The sequence below is a fragment of the Pogoniulus pusillus genome, chromosome 16 (genome assembly GCF_015220805.1).
Source record: "Pogoniulus pusillus isolate bPogPus1 chromosome 16, bPogPus1.pri, whole genome shotgun sequence".
NCBI classification, from domain to species: Eukaryota; Metazoa; Chordata; class Aves; order Piciformes; family Lybiidae; genus Pogoniulus; species Pogoniulus pusillus.
Genome location: NC_087279.1, coordinates 7,436,628 through 7,453,701, shown reverse-complemented (window position 1 = coordinate 7,453,701; position 17,074 = coordinate 7,436,628). Strand labels below are relative to the sequence as shown.

General features: G+C 47.9%; 1 long non-coding RNA gene across 1 annotated transcript; it reads right to left on the bottom strand.

The window, feature by feature from the left end:
* Positions 1-3,254: 3,254 nt before the first annotated feature.
* On the bottom strand, positions 3,255-15,308 carry LOC135182321 (uncharacterized). Its single transcript, XR_010305168.1, has 4 exons — positions 15,121-15,308; positions 6,745-6,800; positions 5,740-5,847; positions 3,255-4,650 (listed from the first exon to the last, which is right to left on the bottom strand). It is a non-coding gene; the product is annotated as an uncharacterized LOC135182321 (long non-coding RNA).
* Positions 15,309-17,074: the final 1,766 nt, after the last annotated feature.

The following is a 17,074-nucleotide window of genomic DNA, read 5'->3' as shown; positions in this document are numbered from 1 at the left end:
TTTTTCTGAGCAGCACTTTAGACTCTTTAGTTCTTTTCATCAGTCAGCTGCTGAGCCCTGAGTCAGTCTAAGACTAATAAACACTACCCAAAAGCAGATGAGATTTGGCTGCTGGCACAGCTCCGTATCAATGCAGGCTTCAAATTCCTGGGACACCCATCCATGAGTCAGCAGGGAAGGTGGAAAGCTTTGTGTGCAGCTGTACCACACATGGATCCAGACCATGGGACCATGTTGCTGGTCCACAAGCTGCAGAAAGAGGGCATGGGAAGGGGATTTTAGCTTCTGTACTTTAAGGGAAGCTGACAGGCAAAGGCCAGCTCTGCCCCTGCTCAAAGTACCCCACTCTGCAGTCACTGGGGGAGATCTGAAGGGCAAGCAAGGCAGCAGAGATTTTTCCTGGTAGTCTCTGGAAGGAACTTGTTGGCTGGCTTCCAGAATTTCTGAAGCACAATGGAGTGTGCTGAGTCATGGCAGTCCAGCAGGGACACGACTCCAGCCAGGCTTGTGGATCAAATCAGAAACCAAGGATTTGAGCATGTCTTTGAGAATTTCAGATGGTCTGGTTCACTTCAGGAGGCACAGACTTGGAGGGAAGGAATCCCTCCAGAGATGGGCAGGCTGCAGAGGCTTCTAATGGGCAGGATTCTAATGCATCCTGGAAGGCGAGTGGCAAGGAGGTCGAGAGAGGTTCTCCTGCCCCTCTACTCTGCCCTGGTGAGGACACATCTGGAATATTGTGTCCAGTTCTGGGCACCTCAGGTCAAGGACCACAGGGAACTGCTTCATAGAGCCCAGCACAGAGCCGCCAAGCTGCTGCAGGCAGTGGAACTTCTTCCTGTGAGGACAGGCTGAGAGAGCTGGGGCTTGGAGCAGAGGAGCCTGAGGGCTGCCCTCATTGCTGCTGATAAATATGTTCAGGGCAGTGTCAGGAGGATGGAGTCAGGCTCTGCTCAGGGATGTCCAAGGACAGGACAAAGGGTCACAAAAGACAGCAAAAAGAGCTTTTTTGGCATTTTAAATGACCTCAGCATTGCCTCTGTGGGATGTTTAGGTTGGAGATTGGGAAAATTTTCTTTGCTGCGAGAGTGATCAGGGACTGGAACAGGCTTCCCAGGGAATTGGTGGAGTCACCATCCCTGGAGGTGTTCCAGAAGCATGGAGATGTGGAACTTCATGATACAGTTCAGTGGTCATGCAAGCTGGGTTATGGCTGGACTCAATGCTCTCAAAGGTATTTTCCAGCCTTCATCATTCTATCACTATGATCTAGAAACATGGCATGGAAATGTCCAGGTGCAGGCCGGTAACATCTCTCTATATACCTGACAGCTAAAGGTTAATTTCCTTGCATCTGTTCTCACAGGTTGGAAGGAGGTTGCATAGTAAAGCACAGAGTAAAACTAACGGTTAAGAATGCAAATCCTCCAACCAACCTGGGAACCTCCATCAGGAAAACAGGATTCAGAACCAGAGGAAAGCTCTGCTCTGGGCACTGATGCTGCCAGCTGCTCTCCAGGAGCTGCTAGCCCCTAACAGCAGCGACTCTTGACTGCCACAGTCACAGTCGCTGTCCCTTCCTTCCGGACCCCCAGCCCTCAAATATTGACAGACATTGATCAGATCCCCTCTCAGCCTTTTCCTCTCCAGACAACAGCCCCAGGCCTTGCTGTCAGCACAAGGCAGAGAAAGAAGCTAGAGGTTCCTACCCCATGAAGGTGGCACAAGCACCCCGAGCCCCTGCAGCAGCCTGGTTGCCAGTGGTGTTGTCTCTCACAGGAAAAGCTGAGCAGCTCTCGGGTTTCACACCACCAGGATGATTTCAGAGCACACCTTCCTGCATGGAAGGGCAGCAAACAGTAATAGTTCTCTTGGGATGTGGATCTGCAATGAAGCTTTACTCTATTTTTGGAGCTCTGCTGGAAAGTTTCCAAGACCACCATGACACAGTCAGTTCAGCATGGGTGGTAAACATGTCTCTACTGTTACTGTGAGCCTCTCTGCACTGTTTTCTGTGCACTCTTTAACCACTGCTGCTTTATTGGAAGGATTCTTGCTGTGCTGTCACCTCATCTTTAGACCCCTCTCTGAGTATACACCTGGGGGAAAAAAAAAGGAAACAAATCCAGCTTTGCTGAGCTGATACCACTTACTAGGAGAAGGCCACAGGTAGGGCAAGAAATGATCTGCCAAGGTCAGACTGCTGAACCGCAGCCCAATTCCTTATTGTTTGAGCAAGCTGTTGCCAATTAAAATCAGACCAATGCCTATACCTGAGAGAAGGAGAAGAATCAGAAGCAGAAAGATGGGTGTCAGTTGGATAAATCAACTGTTTCCAAACATTAACTCAGCAGCACTTCCTGCCTCAGTGCAGACCTCAGCAAGGCCACTTACAGATCGCAGAAGGGCTGGATCTGTTTTATCTACAGCAAAGGCAGAACCCCTACTGTAGGAGCTCTCTGCAATGATCACAACATGCTCAAAGTACTTGAGGACAGCAATCCTGCCAGAGCAGGGAAGGTTGAGAGAGCATCTACTAACCTTGCACTTCTCAGTTTTCCACCAAAACTCTTTAAGTCATTTAAGGATAGAATAATTTGGAATGAACACTGGAGGAACTGTTAACACTCAATGTAGTGAACACTGTGTTCGTACATTGGTCCCACTCTTGTAAGACCACACCAGGGTCCTGTGCCTAGCTCTGGAGCCCCCAACGCAAGGACACTGAAGTGTTAAGAGCATGGACACAAGCCTCACAAAAATCTGGAGGACCTCTCCTGAGAACAGCGTGAGAGATGGGGTTGTTGACTCAAAAAGGCACTGGGGAGACCTTAGAGCAGCCTTCCAGGATTTGAAGGGCCCTCCCAGAGATTTGGAGAGGGACTCCTGACAAAGGCATGGAGTGACAGGGCAAAGGGTAATGGCTTCAAACTGGAAGAAGCTGAATTGAGACTGGACATTAGGAAGCAATTCTTTCCCAAGAGGGTGACAAGGCACTGAAAAGCATTGTCCAGAGAAGCTGTGGATGCTTCAAGCCTGGAAGTGTTCAAAGCCACGTTGGATGGCATCTTAAGCAGCCTGGTCTAGTGCAGTGTGTCCCTGCTCAGGGCAGAAGGGTTGGAACTGGATGCTCTTTAAGGTGCCTTCCAACCCAAACCAGTCTGTGACTTTCTGACTTTACTCCAGGAACTCAGGCATTTTTTCTTTGAAACCCACTTCATTTGGAGAAAACAAAGAGCCACCCACTGCTGGAGTTGCACAAAATGCTCTGCTTTATTACCTAAAGCAAAGGTGTACAATGCAGCTCACAGGATGTTCAATACAAGCACACTTCAACACGCTCATGATTCTGTTTTGCTGTCCACAGTGTCAACAGTGGTTTGTGCAGGCACACAGATTAATGCTACAAGATGCTCAGCAGCTCAAGTCTGCATCCCACAGCACAGGATGTGCAGCTGAAGCGTGGCCACAACTACTGCTGCAGTGCACACAAGAAATCAGCCCACTATTTAACATTCACTTCCAAGAGAATATTAAAACATGCAATCATTCATTTTAAGGGAGTGAAAACTCCCTCCTGCAAATAACCCAGGGCTGAGAGCTGGTTTCAGTAGGAGTGCCTCTACCTGCTGAGAACACACCAGCTTTCAGGAGAGCTGCAAGTTGAGCCTTCTGGAGAAAAAATAACTTCAGTTTTTCCATTTGAAATGCATAAAGTCAAAGGAAGAGATGTTTCAGCTATCTGCTGAAGTACTCAGCACTTTGGCTGAACACTGCAAGTGCATCCTAATCACAGGGAACTCAACCTCACCCCTTGAGAAGTTGCCTTCCAAATGCAGCCTCTCACTTATCTCAAGCCAACACCACCAAAACAGCCAAGTGCCCCCTCAAATGCCACATTTCACCACCCTGAGTCCCAGCCCTAGGCTGGAGTTTGGTACCAAGCTTGCAGAGCCCCTGAGCGTGCTGAGGCAGAGCTTGTCACTTCTCTTCATGCCCCAGAGCTGCGGAGGTTAGGCTGGAGCCCAAACGGTGCCGGTGTCATAATAAAGCCCTAAGAAAGGCAGCAGGTTGTATAGTTACCTCCTTGTGAGCAAAATCCCTGCCCTAAAACTATGCAACCTACTACCTCTTCCTAGGAGCCCAACACTTCCTTTCTGCAGTTCTTCTCACTTAGCAGCTGCTCTGTGGAGTCAAGTTTAGCTTACAGCTGCTTTGGGTCTTCTTAGGCTTGGGCACATACTGCAAGCCTGCAGCTAGCACTGCTTGGTAAAGTGGTGGTCAACCAGCTTCAGTGTTCTGGCCTTAAATACTCACAAAATGGCTCCATTTTCACTCTGACCTACTCTGCTAAACTTTCAGTCCCAAAAAGCATTTTTGTTTGGTTACTTCAGTGAGCTGTTAGCTGGTCAGGCTAGTGCAGAAGTTGTTAAACTGGGTACACCTAGGATGTCAGGAGGGGAAAAAAAAGAATGCAGCAAGCTTCAAATGGCTTGTTGTGAAAACAGTTACCCATCTCAGGAGAAAAATTACAGTTATGAGTCTTGGATACTCAAAGTTCACAGCTTGATGTTTCCCAAAAAAAGGTGAGGAGTCACTTGTGGCTACTCAACAGATTAGTTTAGCATTAAGGCTCATGTGCTAGAAGAGCTGGGAGAAAAATAAACAGACTTATTAATAAAGTTTCATTTCCATTTTCCCTCCAATTTCTACTAAGCAGATGGAGTCATGGAATTTTAATACATCCAAAAAATCAGGGTCTCAGAGCAGTCTGAAGTCACAATGGACAAGCTTGAGCTACCTGGATTTTTACACTCAACCTCCACTCTGTGGAGCATTTCACTGTATCTAGGAACACAGAGATTTTCCAGCTCCAGCCACCACTGTGCCACTCACCTTGGAAGAGAAGTCACCAAAGTCACACAGATCATCTGAGGGTTGCACCACTCACACTGTCAGTCCCTGATGACTCTACTCTCACACATGCCAAGCCTGCCCCTGTACCAGGTCTGTTGGTGCTCAGTGCAGACAAGGCTGACTGCAGAGGCCCGCAGTTTAATTTACTCCTCAGGGAAGGCAATAGATTGTATAGTTATCTCCTGAACAGGGTAAAATAACTACCCTACAACTATACAATCTACTACCTCACTCTGACAGAGAAGCATATACTTCAGCAAAGAGCTTAAGGAGCTAACCACAGTTTCATTCTAAAGGATGTTTGGTACTTCAGTTAGCAATGGAACATCAGTAATCTGCATTTGATTACCAAACAGGAATCAATCTGGTTTTCACTTGTTAGAGGAGAAAAATGTATGCAGAATCACAGCCTAGGTTTGCCAAAGACCAGAAACATCTCATTACCATTACCCATAGGTGTCACAGAAACACTTCCTCCTGTGATGAGCATCACAAATACAGAAGTTCAGCAGAGTCTGACATTGAGCTTAAACCGAAGTTTTCCACTGCAGATCTGCTGCTGCTTTAGGAAAGACAGTAGATTGTATAGTTATCTCCCAGTTGTGGGTATGACCCTAAAACTATACAACCTACTACCTCATCCCACAGCGCAGCCATCTTCAGAGCTGATGGAGAAAGTGTCCACAAGCTGAGGCTAGCTGCAGAGCATAAACCCATGAGCACAGTAAAAACACTCTCCTTACTCCCCCCACCCCCGACTGCGCCCCAAGCATGCAATACAGTTACTTTACAGATCAAATACCCCCATTTCAGAGTCTTTACCAACTGCCTGGGTCTTTCTTTCACCTTTAGATGGTTAGTAAGTTGGTGTAGTCCTGGCAACTACAATCATGAAACTTCTCTGAAGGGACCTAGGTGTGGACCTCTCATCTGTAAGAAGAAAAGTCTGTCAGAAATATGCAGATGGGGATTTCTCTTTACACTTTAAAAGCTATAAACTCCAGAACCATAAATATGCAACTGACTGACATGGCTTGGCATAGGGCCCTAATATTTGTTAAGTCTGATGGGATAAATATTCCACAGAGTGACCTTTTTTTTTTCAGCCATCCTAACAGTTAATAGCTCAAAAAATGTCATGTCCTGTCAAATGGAGTATTTTGTGCTGCTTCCATGAGCCTCAAATTGGAATGGGCTGCCCAGAGAGGTGGTGGAGTCACCATCCCTGGAGGTGTTCAAAAAAGGACTGGATGAGGCACTTAGTGCCATGGTCTAGTTGATTGGACAGGGCTAGGTGCTAGGCTGGACTAGATGAGCTTGGAGGTCTCTTCCAATCTAGTTGATTCTATGATTGAAATTATAGCAAGTCCCACAAAGAAGGATTCTTTGATTACAAACAAAATTAAGTGAGGTCACCACCCATACTCTGACATTTGTTAAACTGCCTTAAAAAAGGCCCCTGAGAATAGACATTTAAGAGTTAAATTGCCTTTAAAAGGTCATTTAAAACGGACATTTCATAAACTGCCTTAAAAAGGCCACTTAAAACAGACATTTAAGAGTCACATTGCCTTAAAAAAGGCCACTTGAATTCTGCATTAGAAATCTACATTAATAAACCACCTTACCAAAAGGCCGCTTAAAATGGGACATTCTAAAGAGTTAAACTGCCTAAAAAAGGCCACTTAAAATACAGTTTTCAGACCAGAAACAAGCAAGTTACTCTAACTGCTCCTGATAGAACCTTAAAGCCCATTTCTATATTAACACAGCTCAACATGATCTTGAAGTTAAAAAGCCTAAGCATAGTGAAATCAAAATACTTGCCAGTTAGATGTATGCCTTGGAATCTCCTTCTCACCAAGCACATCTTGAGAACAAAGCTGGAAAGAGAAACCCATTGGTTTGTCAATGGAACTTTGGAGACAGCTGAAAATGCTTACAGAAACACTGGTCTGAAAACATTCAGCACTTCAGCCCAGTTGGGAGCTGCCAGCCCAATCCTGAGCTGCCATTTTTTCAGACCACACTCCAGACAAAGCCTTGACAGAACAAGCGTGTCCTAAGGCATGTTCCTGTCCTTGCCAAAACCCTCCTGCTGCACTGATGCACAAAGTGCTGACACGATTCCCTCAGAACACAACAAACTCCAAAGTACTTTCCAACCCCCTCCATGCTTTACTCCAGATTCACATTGGTGAATCAATGACAGGACAAGGGACAGCAGGTGCAAGCTGGAGCAGGAGGTTTCACATGAACACAAGGAAAAACTTTCATTGTGAGGGTGCTGGAGCTCTGGAACAGGATGCCAGAAGAGATTGTGGAGTCTCTTTCTCTGGAGACTTTCAAATCTGCCTGGATGCATTCCCATGTGACCTGTTCTGGGGGATTTTGCCCTGGCATAGGGGTTGGACTGGATGATCTTTTGAGGTCACTTCCAACCCCAAACATCCTGCGATTCTGTGATCACTCTGCCAGCAGAGATGGATATGAGCAGTTGGTCCTGCCCAAACCAGAAATCGACTCCAAGAGGAGCACTGGCACAACGTCAAACCATTAGGAAGCACTGGCACATGGCACATCCTTCTGAATGAGCTCAAGTAGAAGTCCTGTTGTGAAATGGTTATTTGGTAGGGAAGATGAAGGTCCTTCCAGCTCCCTGCTTCTGCAGCCAAACCTTCAGCAGCTGAGCTGAAGCAGGGACAAGCCCCATTTGTTAAGTGCAAGTCAGCTGCAGAGAGCCAGTTCAGTCCATTTGGTTGGTGAAATGGTGACTCCATGAAGTTCCTGATGTTCAGTTTCAGTAGAACTTCAGTGTGAAGCTGGCAATTCTGTCACATACTGAAAATGTCCCAAGCTTTATGAGCAGCTGGATAGGTACCACCATGCAAAAGCTTCTTGCAAAATTCAAAAGGTATAAAGCATTTAAGGCAACACAGAGAAACAACCACAGAATCATTTGGGTTGGGAAAGACCTACCATGATTATCCAGCCCAATCATTCTCCAAGGCTGGGGCTCAACCCTCAGCACCACAGCTCTGCCTCTTTGAAAAACCTCCAGGGATGGGGATTCAACCACCTCCATTGGCAGCATCTGCCTGTGCCTCTCACGAAAGAAGTTTCTTCTGACGTCCAACCTAAATCCCCCCTGGTGCAGCTTGAGGCCATATCCTCTCATCACCTATCACGAGCAAGAAGAGACCAATTCCCATCTCATTCCAAACTCCTGTCATGTAGTTTTAGATTGAGGTCCTCCCTCAGTCTCCTTTTCTCCAGAGATACTTCTGGATTTCCTTTCAAATGAAGCCTGAAGAACACAAGAGGTGTAATAAATCTAGAAACTGATCTGTTGCATCTCACCACCTTCAGGAAAAAGTTAGTTGAGATGTCTCAGGCAGCTCTTATTCCTATTTCCAAGCAGCCAGACTTCCCAGTCAAATTCTTTCTTTGGAAATTCTGCATAATTCTCTACTGCCACCACTAGAGATGGTCCTGGTCAGTACCTGCAGCTCTTCAATCCAAGGCAATTTGCCTCCTTTCACTCTCCTGACAAGAGCCTTTTATCTCATACATCTCTGCCTACAACTTTGTCCATCTAATACAGGACTTAAGGTTAAAAAATGACCTTGAAAGGACTTTGTTACTTCCATTTTTTGTAACTATTGGTTACACACAGTACTCTGGCTTGAGATCAAGTGCACAAAGTACATCAAGAAAACCTCATTCTGTACCAAAAACCCCTTATTGAAGACCAGCAGTTATGCTGTCTTCTATGTGCTGCAGAGATTTTATTGATGTTGCATCAGTCACTGCTCATTTCTTGTTCAGTTTAATAAGAGAGTGGTAGAGAATTAAAGTTCTTGTCAAACTTTTTGGAGGAAGTTCAGGTTCCCTTCTGCTTTTCTGTGGGTTTGGGTGTGTGCATCCATGCAAAGTCTGGCTAATCACTGTTCTATCATCTACTGATCACAGAATTTGCCTGGAAAATGCCTTTAAGATAATCAATATTTAATATCAACTGATCCTGCAGTTCAGGGAGTTCACAGAGAGGTTCAGGTTGGAAGGGACTTTAAATATCATCTAATTCCACCTCCTGCCTGCCATGGGCAGGGACACCTCTCACTAGACCAGGTTGTCCAAGGTCCTGTCCATCCTGGCATTGAACAGTTCCATGAAGGGGCCATCCACAATCTGTTCCAGTGTCTCACCATCCTCACTGGAAAGAATTTCTTCCTTATGTCCAGTCTTAGTCTCCCCTCTTTCAGCTCAAAGCCAGTACCCCTTGTCCTAGCATTGCAACCCCTTGCCAAAAGTCTCTTCTCAGCACTTCTGTAGCCCCTTCACATCCTAGAGGCCTGCTCTTAAGGTCTCCCTGGAGCCTTCTCCAGCCTACACAGCCTCAACTCTCTCACCCTTTCCCCATAAGGGAGGCACTCCAGCCCTCCAATCATCATGTTTTCCAATCTAATTTGTGTGCTATTTCAAATAGCTTTTAAAGTTGCAACATCTTTTTCCATAAGGAGCTCTGCCAGGTCTCCTCTGACAGCATACAAGAAGCATTTCTGACACACACAGAAGCAGAGCAGCACAATGGACAGCATGCCTGATAAATGACACTGCTGGTACAGCTTCCACTCATTTGCTATGTTCTCATCTTCAGGCAAATCCCTCCACTGATGATATCATGCCTTGGTACAGCACAAGAGTTTCAGGGCTCACTACCTGCAAATCCTCTCCTTTGGCAATGAACTCTTAGACTATGACCTGACTTTCAGATAAACACTGTTCTTTTGCCTTCCTTGCTGCAGTCTGAGCTCCAAGTGCTATTTTCTAGCTGCTGTGGGGTTTTCCTGTAAAAGCCCCAAAGCAACAGCAGGCAGAAAGCCAGGCTGCAATCATAGAGCTGTTTAAGGTACAGATGAAGGTGCTGAAACTGCCCATTAAGAGGCAGGGGCTGACTCTGCAGCCGGACCCCGCCATCACCACACGGTGGCGCTCCAGAGCTTGCAGCGCCAGCACCAGCACCGTGCCTCAGCGCAGAGATCCCAGAACGGGTTAGGTTGGAAGGGATCTTGACGATCCTTTCTCCCAATCCCTTGCCATGGGCAGACACACCTCCACCGAGCCCAGGTTGCTCAAAGCCTCGTCTAACCTGGCCTTGAACATCTCTGGTGAAGGGCAGCCACAAGCTCACTGGGCAAGCTATTCCGGTCTTCCCACCCTCACTGGAAAGAACTTCATCTCCAGTCTCAATCTGCCCTCTTCCAGCTCAAAGCCATTGTCCCTCCTCCTATCACAACAGGTCCTTGTCAAAGGTCCCTCCCCAGCTCTCCTGCTACTGGAAGACTCCTCTAAAGTCTCCCTGGAGCCTTTTCTCCTCCAAGATGAACAGCCCCAACTCTCCCAGCCCGGCCTCCTCTGTGCCCACTCCAGCAGCAATATGTCCCTCTCATGCTGCAGGCACCAGAACTGGATGCAGTGCTGCAGGTGGGGTCTAAACAGAGCAGTTCTAGCCCATGAATTCAGCTTGGAGCCACATTTCCCTACTCCCCCAGGTTTTCAGTGAGTGAACTCTGGCCATCTAATCTAGCCACGCTGCAGTACCTACACAGCCATGCAGACTTACAAACTCAAGTGGGTTTTTGGCAGGGACTGGTCAGGGTGAAATGGCTTCATTATCCTTCGCATTGCCTCCCTCCATTCACTCAGCTACCCCTGCACTGCCTGGCAGCACATGCCCTGGACACAACTCAACACCTCTTTCAGAAAAGCTCAGAAAAATCAAGAGTTTTATAGTGTGATTCAAAATGCTTTCCTCTTCTATACTCAGAGCGCTGGGTTCTACCTTCCTTGCTATGAATAATGCCTTCCTCCTCATTTGGGCCCAAGATAAGTGCCAGTGGTAGAATCTAAATGGGCTCTGGCCCACTGGGTTCCTTGAGCTACCTCCAAGTTTAAAAGCACTGCATAGGATGTCTCAAAGATTTAGATACTGAGTAGCAGTGGAACATAAGCACTCCTGTCTAACCTCTGAAAGGGAAAAAATAGCTCAAGTGAGTTAGGATTTTTATTCCTTCTCTGCTAAGGGCACAAAACGTTCTGCAGAAATAATACACAAGTTCTGTTTCCTCTTGGTGGGATCCCAAAAGACAAATGCTTTATCCTTCCAGTTTTGTACACTTTGCAACAGAGAAGAAATTACTTAGAGCTGAAAGTGAGTTTGTAGATGAAGCAGTTTCTGCTACACTCAACTGACACCTACTACAACCAACACTGGAACAGGCTGCCCAGGAATCCAGGAATGCTGTGGATGTCCTCTCCCTGGAGATGTTCAAGGACAGGTTGGATGAGGCCTTAAGCAACCTGGTCTAAAAGGTGTCCTGCCCATGGCAAGCAGTTGGAACTGGATGATCCTGAAGGTCCCTTCCAACCCAATCCACTCTATGATCCCATATGCAGCATGGAAATAAACAGATCACAGAATGACAATATTGTCACAGCAGGAAGAGACCTCAAGAATCATTCAGCTCTAACCCCTCTGCAATGGGCAGGAACATTCCCACTAGATCAGGCCACCCAGAGCCACATCCAGCCTGGCCTTAAAAACATCCAGGGATGAGGCTTCCACCACCTCCCTGGACAACCTGTTCCAGGGTCTTACCATAGTTACAATTAAATTCTTCCTAACATCCAAACTAAATCTGCCCTCCTCTAGCTTGGATCAATCCCCCGCAGTCTGATCACTACCTGACACCCTAAAAGATCCCTCACCAGCATTTTTTTCAGACTCCTTTCAGATACTGGATGCATTAACTCGAGGTAGGCAATGTTGTAGCACACCCTTCTGCCAAAATATCATCTGGCAATTGTAAGCAACCTGCTCCCTGAAAAGCCTGTTTCATTCTGCTGCTGCAAGTCAGCTTTACAAATTCAGTGGATCAAATCCAGGTTGGATCAGGCCTGGAGCAACCTGGGCTAGTGGGAGGTGTCCCTTCTTATGGCATGGGAGTTGGAGTATATAATCTCTGAGGTCCCTTCCAAACTGAGCCATTCTGTGATTCTACGAATACCTGTTTGAACTGGCAGGTTTGACAAGGAGAACAGGACTAAAGCAGCTCTAGCACACAACGGTATGCAAGTTTATTGATGTGCTTTAACTCTCAGCATGAGCAGTTACTGAAGTCCATACACCTGGAAAGAGATGTGTCCACTATGGTGTTTCTTGGATTTGATTCAGCCACTAGTCTCAGATTAAGAACACTGATGGTCACCAGTAATGTCTTTTTCTGGTGTCTCATATGGAAATGCCACTTTTTGGTTCAATTTTCAAAATCTTTTATCCTATTGAATTCCTTCAACACAAAGCAATTCTGCTATTACAAAACTGTAAGCTGCAATGCTGACTGTTTTGTCAGATTCTCAATTCATGTGCTTGATTTGGGCTTATTTTTCTAGCTGGAACACAAATAGTCAGAAACCGTGTCTTGAAAGAAATTCTAAGTCACTACTGCTCCCTCATGCACTGAGTGAAGCTTATCTCATGCAGGAGGAGCGTAAGATGATAATTAAAAATTTCTAATATAAACAAAGATCCTAATGTCACACAAATCTTCCTATCTTCCAGTGCAAAATCTACACATTAGTATTAAAACACCAAGTGTGTAAGTGGTGCACGTGGTGGTGCTGAGGCCAAAACCTCAGTGAAGCTAGGGAAGGAAAATGACTGCACTAAAATCTTAGCAGTTTTTCCTCAAATCCTTCTCAAATGTGCATCTGTCAATAGATTTAAGAGCACACCTGGGTTTAGCTTCAAACAAGTGCAAAGGTCTCAGTAAGCTCCTCAAAAGAAGCAACCAGCATTTTGGTTATTTGTTCCTCCTTCAAACTTACTTCTAAATATACAAATGTGTATTTCCTTAGCAGATTTGTCACTTGGGACATGCTACTGGTAAGCAGAGTCACTTTTTTTCTGCACAAAGTTTGCATGCTAACGTAACAAATTCAGCCAACAATGAAGTTGGTGCACAGGAATGTTTCCCAGAATGCTACATTATGATATTAACTGGCAGCACAGTTACACATCTTTTGCCCCTTTGGGAGTTCTAGGGAGCCTTTCCCTCTTTTGAAAATGAGGTGATGTTTTTTGTTGTTAAAAACAGGGGAAATATAGAAAGCAATTATCAAAAGGAAAGTGAAATAAGGGTATAGCTTGTTAGCAATAGCAGAAAAAACAAACCAAGTGCTTTGATGTTGTATCCAAGCTTCTTTTTGCCAAGCCTGAAGTCTTGCAATGCAAAATTACCTCCTAGGATGACGTGAGGTCACACTCTGTAAATGCCTCAATGGCATTTAGATCAGAAATGTCACTGAGGTGGCATTTAAGATACAAACAGTACATCTTGGTGAAAAGCCCAGCCAAAGAAAAATTTACAACTGACTGTTTTATATTTAAAATATCACAATGCACCTACTTAGTAATCTCCTCTTCAAGATCTAGCTATTATAGGGTAAAAAAATCCCATTATCGTCTGTTATATATGTTAAATCTATTCTAGTGTGTTGACCACACTGGAAAGACTACATCAAGTCTGAACAGACACTATAAAGTACTTCTTAGGTAGGTTCAGGCTGTTTAACACCTGGGTGTTGCTGTGAACAGAACATAGCAGGAGCCATGCCAGTAAATATCTCTTTTGGTAAAGCCCCCTGGCAGCTAAAGATGCTTACTTGTTGGAAAAATTAGGAAAAGGATACCCTCTTCCTTAAAGATGGCTTAAGGTAAAGAAACAGGATTGCTTTGGAAGGGAAATAGACTTTTTTTGTCCAAAATTCTGCCACAATGGATTTGGGCCCTTGTTACGATTAAGCATCATTCTGCAAGATTTTGACACGTTTTTAATGCAATCAGTTTTTTTCATGCCAGTTAAGACTTGCATGCCAGTCAGAGAGGTATCTGAACAATGCAGTACAGTCAAAGAGGCGCACACACAACGCAGAAATGGCAGATCCCTAAGTAAGGATTATGATAACCTTGAGCGTCTGGTTCAGTTTTCACTCCCACAAGAAATAAGTCATAAAAATATAATTTGCATACTGTCTTTGTCTAAGGCTGACTACTGTGCCGTGCCAGAATGAATTCACCAGAGTATGTTACTGTTACTCCACACCGTCCTAACAACAACGCTGAAATATAACGAGCTGTTTCGATGAGCACAGCATAAACAGAAGCGTAAAGTTTAGCTTTGTACAATCCCAGCCCTCGCCCTGCGCTTCACTGACAGCACGCTCCTGTGTCGAAGGAGGCACGTTTCAAACGCTATTTTCTTCAACTTCTGTCCCCTTGTGTTTTGAATTTAACTCTTCCTACGCCGTACTGCGTTCTGCCGGCTCATCCCATCTCCAATGCCCTCTTCCCCTTCCCGCAGCTGCCTGCGGCCCTGCCCGCCGTCTCTACCTGCTCTGCCCCGCCACAAGTTCCTCCGGCCACCGCTCCCCGCCGCAGATCAGCGCTCCCCGGTGCCCATGGTGTGGGCAAGCCCGGGGAGACCCGAGCAGGGAGCCGCAGTGGTCCCCCGGAGCCCCGTGTCGGGGAGCAGGGACGAAGGGGGGGACCCCTCTGCGGCCAAGGTCTCCCCTGCCCACACACTAAGCAGCGGAAGTGACGTAGCCAGGCGCTGACGGCATCTGCGGCCTATCCCCGGCTGGCGCCGCGGCCAAGCCGCCACTGCGGAGCGCCCGGGGGCGGCACTTCCGGGCCTGCAAGTCAGCCTGGAAGAGAGACGGGGGGCGGGGGGCGGCAAGGGGGTAAAAAGGCCTCAGTGGCAAAAAAAGCCAGGATTAGGGCACCTCAGCCACGCGGGAGCAGCGGAGAGGCCCACCCGTCAACGGCCACTGCACTCCACCTTCTCACCGGAACATGCAGCCGCACTCATAGCCTTCGCCCGCGGCCCGGGCCGCTCCCCGCTGCCAGAGACAACCCCCGTTCCTTGGAGCGGCGGCGCCGGCCACAGGGGCCGGACGCAAGTCTGCGCGCCCGCCCGCGGCTAGAAAAGGGCCGGGCCCGCCCGCCGCCCCGCCCGCGCCTCGACTCCTGCTCCCAGGCCCCGCTAACCGCTTCCCGCGGGCTAGCCTTAGCTCGCCGCCCACCGCGCAGCCGACAGAAGAACTCTGCGGGGACCGCGCCCGCTGCCGCGGCCCCATTACCTGCCGCAGGGTGACCCGGAGCCGCGCCGGGACCCGGATGGAGTCGCGGCCGCTCCTGCCGCCGCTCGCCGCGGGGCACCACGGGAAGGCGCGACGCGCCCCGCGGGTCTCTTCCCATTGGCCGACAGGCGCCAAGCCCAGCCCCTTGGGGCGGCCCGAAGGAGAGGGGGCATCTGTCTATCATCCGGCATGGCTCGCTCCCATTGGGCTTGGTGCCGAGCGGCACCGCCTCCACGGGGGTCTCTCCCGCCTGATTGGATGGCGCCGAGAAGGTCTCCGCCCCCCTCCGCCATTTATTTCGGGCGCCTGCAGGAACTGAGCTCCCGAAATGGCGCCCCCGGTGGCGGCCTGCTACTGCGCCGCGCCCGCTCCCGGCGCCGCCTCCCTGTGGCGGGGCCCAAAAGGCCCTTGTCTTGCACTAGCCTTGACCTCGCCTTGACCTCTCCCTGCGATGATCTCATCTTTAGCTAGGGCACCTCACAGGTTGCTTTACTCTGCTGAGAGATGTTTTACCGAAGGTAGCTGCTGTCCGGCCCCGGCAGTCTGTAATGGTGCACTGCACCCCTTGAATAAACCAACAGCAATCTGGTGCAGGCTTCTGAGGACGTAAAGGGCAGAGACGTGGAGTTGGGGCCAGAGCCCAGAAAGAAGCAGAGTGAGGCAGTGTGCATATGAGCTTGCAAAACCCGTGCTGTGGTTGCAAATAACAAGTGATGAACCAAGGAACAAAGAAAGCTCTGGCTGCAAGGAGACTCTGCATACTCTGCCTGTTGTATGTTTGGCTATGAGCCACCCCTTTGATCCTGTCAGTATGGCAGCCTGAGTCAGTCGTCTTGGACCTTCACCTGCATTGATCTGCCCTTGAGCTGGGACACCTCACAGGGCTGCTCCCAGAGGCTGAGAGGTAGCTCCTGGGGCAATTTGTTTCACCAGTGACAGATACTTGACTGAGTTTAATTTTGATCTTCCTGAACTGCAGCTGCACTGCATGGTGAATGACTTTTCCCTTGAGCAGGGAGATTGCTTACTTGAGGCAGAGAGACCATTCATTCAAAACAGAACTGTGATAAGTGGCTGGTAGCATGCTGAGATAATACCAATGATATCCCTGTAGCTAATTTATGACCATGAGACCATTTAGTTTTGTCCAAGTCTGAGACTAAAATTTTCAAGGGATCATAGAATCATAGAATCAACCAGGTTGATTCTCCAAGATCATCCAGGCCAACCTAGCACCCAGCCCTATCCAGTCAACCAGACCATGGCACCAAGTGCCTCATCCAGTCTCTTCTTGAAGACCTCAAGGGACGGTGCCTCCACCACCTCCCTGGGCAGCCCATTCCAATGCCAATCACTCTCTCTGTGAAGAATTTCCTCCTAACAATCCAGCCTATACTTTCTCCAGCACAACTTGAGACTGTGTCCCCTTGTTCTTTTGCTGGTTGCCTGGGAGAAGAGGCCACCCCCCACCCGGCTCCAGTGTCCTCTCCCCAGAGACGTTCAAGGTCAGACTTGATGTGTCCCTGGGCAGCCTGCTCTAGTTGGAGGTGTCCCTGCTGACTGCAGAGGAGTTGGACAAGATTACCATTTCCAACCCAATGCAATCTGTGAATCTGTGGACCTAGCTGCCCCTAATGCCCCTCAGATTTCAGAAAGCAAGGAGGGCAACTCTGAAGCTCATGACTCAGTAAGAAGGTTGTCCTTATCCTTTTGTGTCTCTGTAAGTCAACTCTTGCTCAATTCTGACTTGATTTTCCTTTGCATGTTTCTTCCATGTAGTAAGACATAGAGCGAACCCTGCCACTGAGCTTTGTTGAGTTGCACTTTGACAACAGCATATTAAAATCATGGTGACCATTTGCAGCAGCCTTGTGTTGGCTGCCTGGTGTGTGTGTGTCCTCCAGCCCATGGTCACTCTGGCATTGCTCTCTAGTCTTCAGACCAGGAGTGGCTT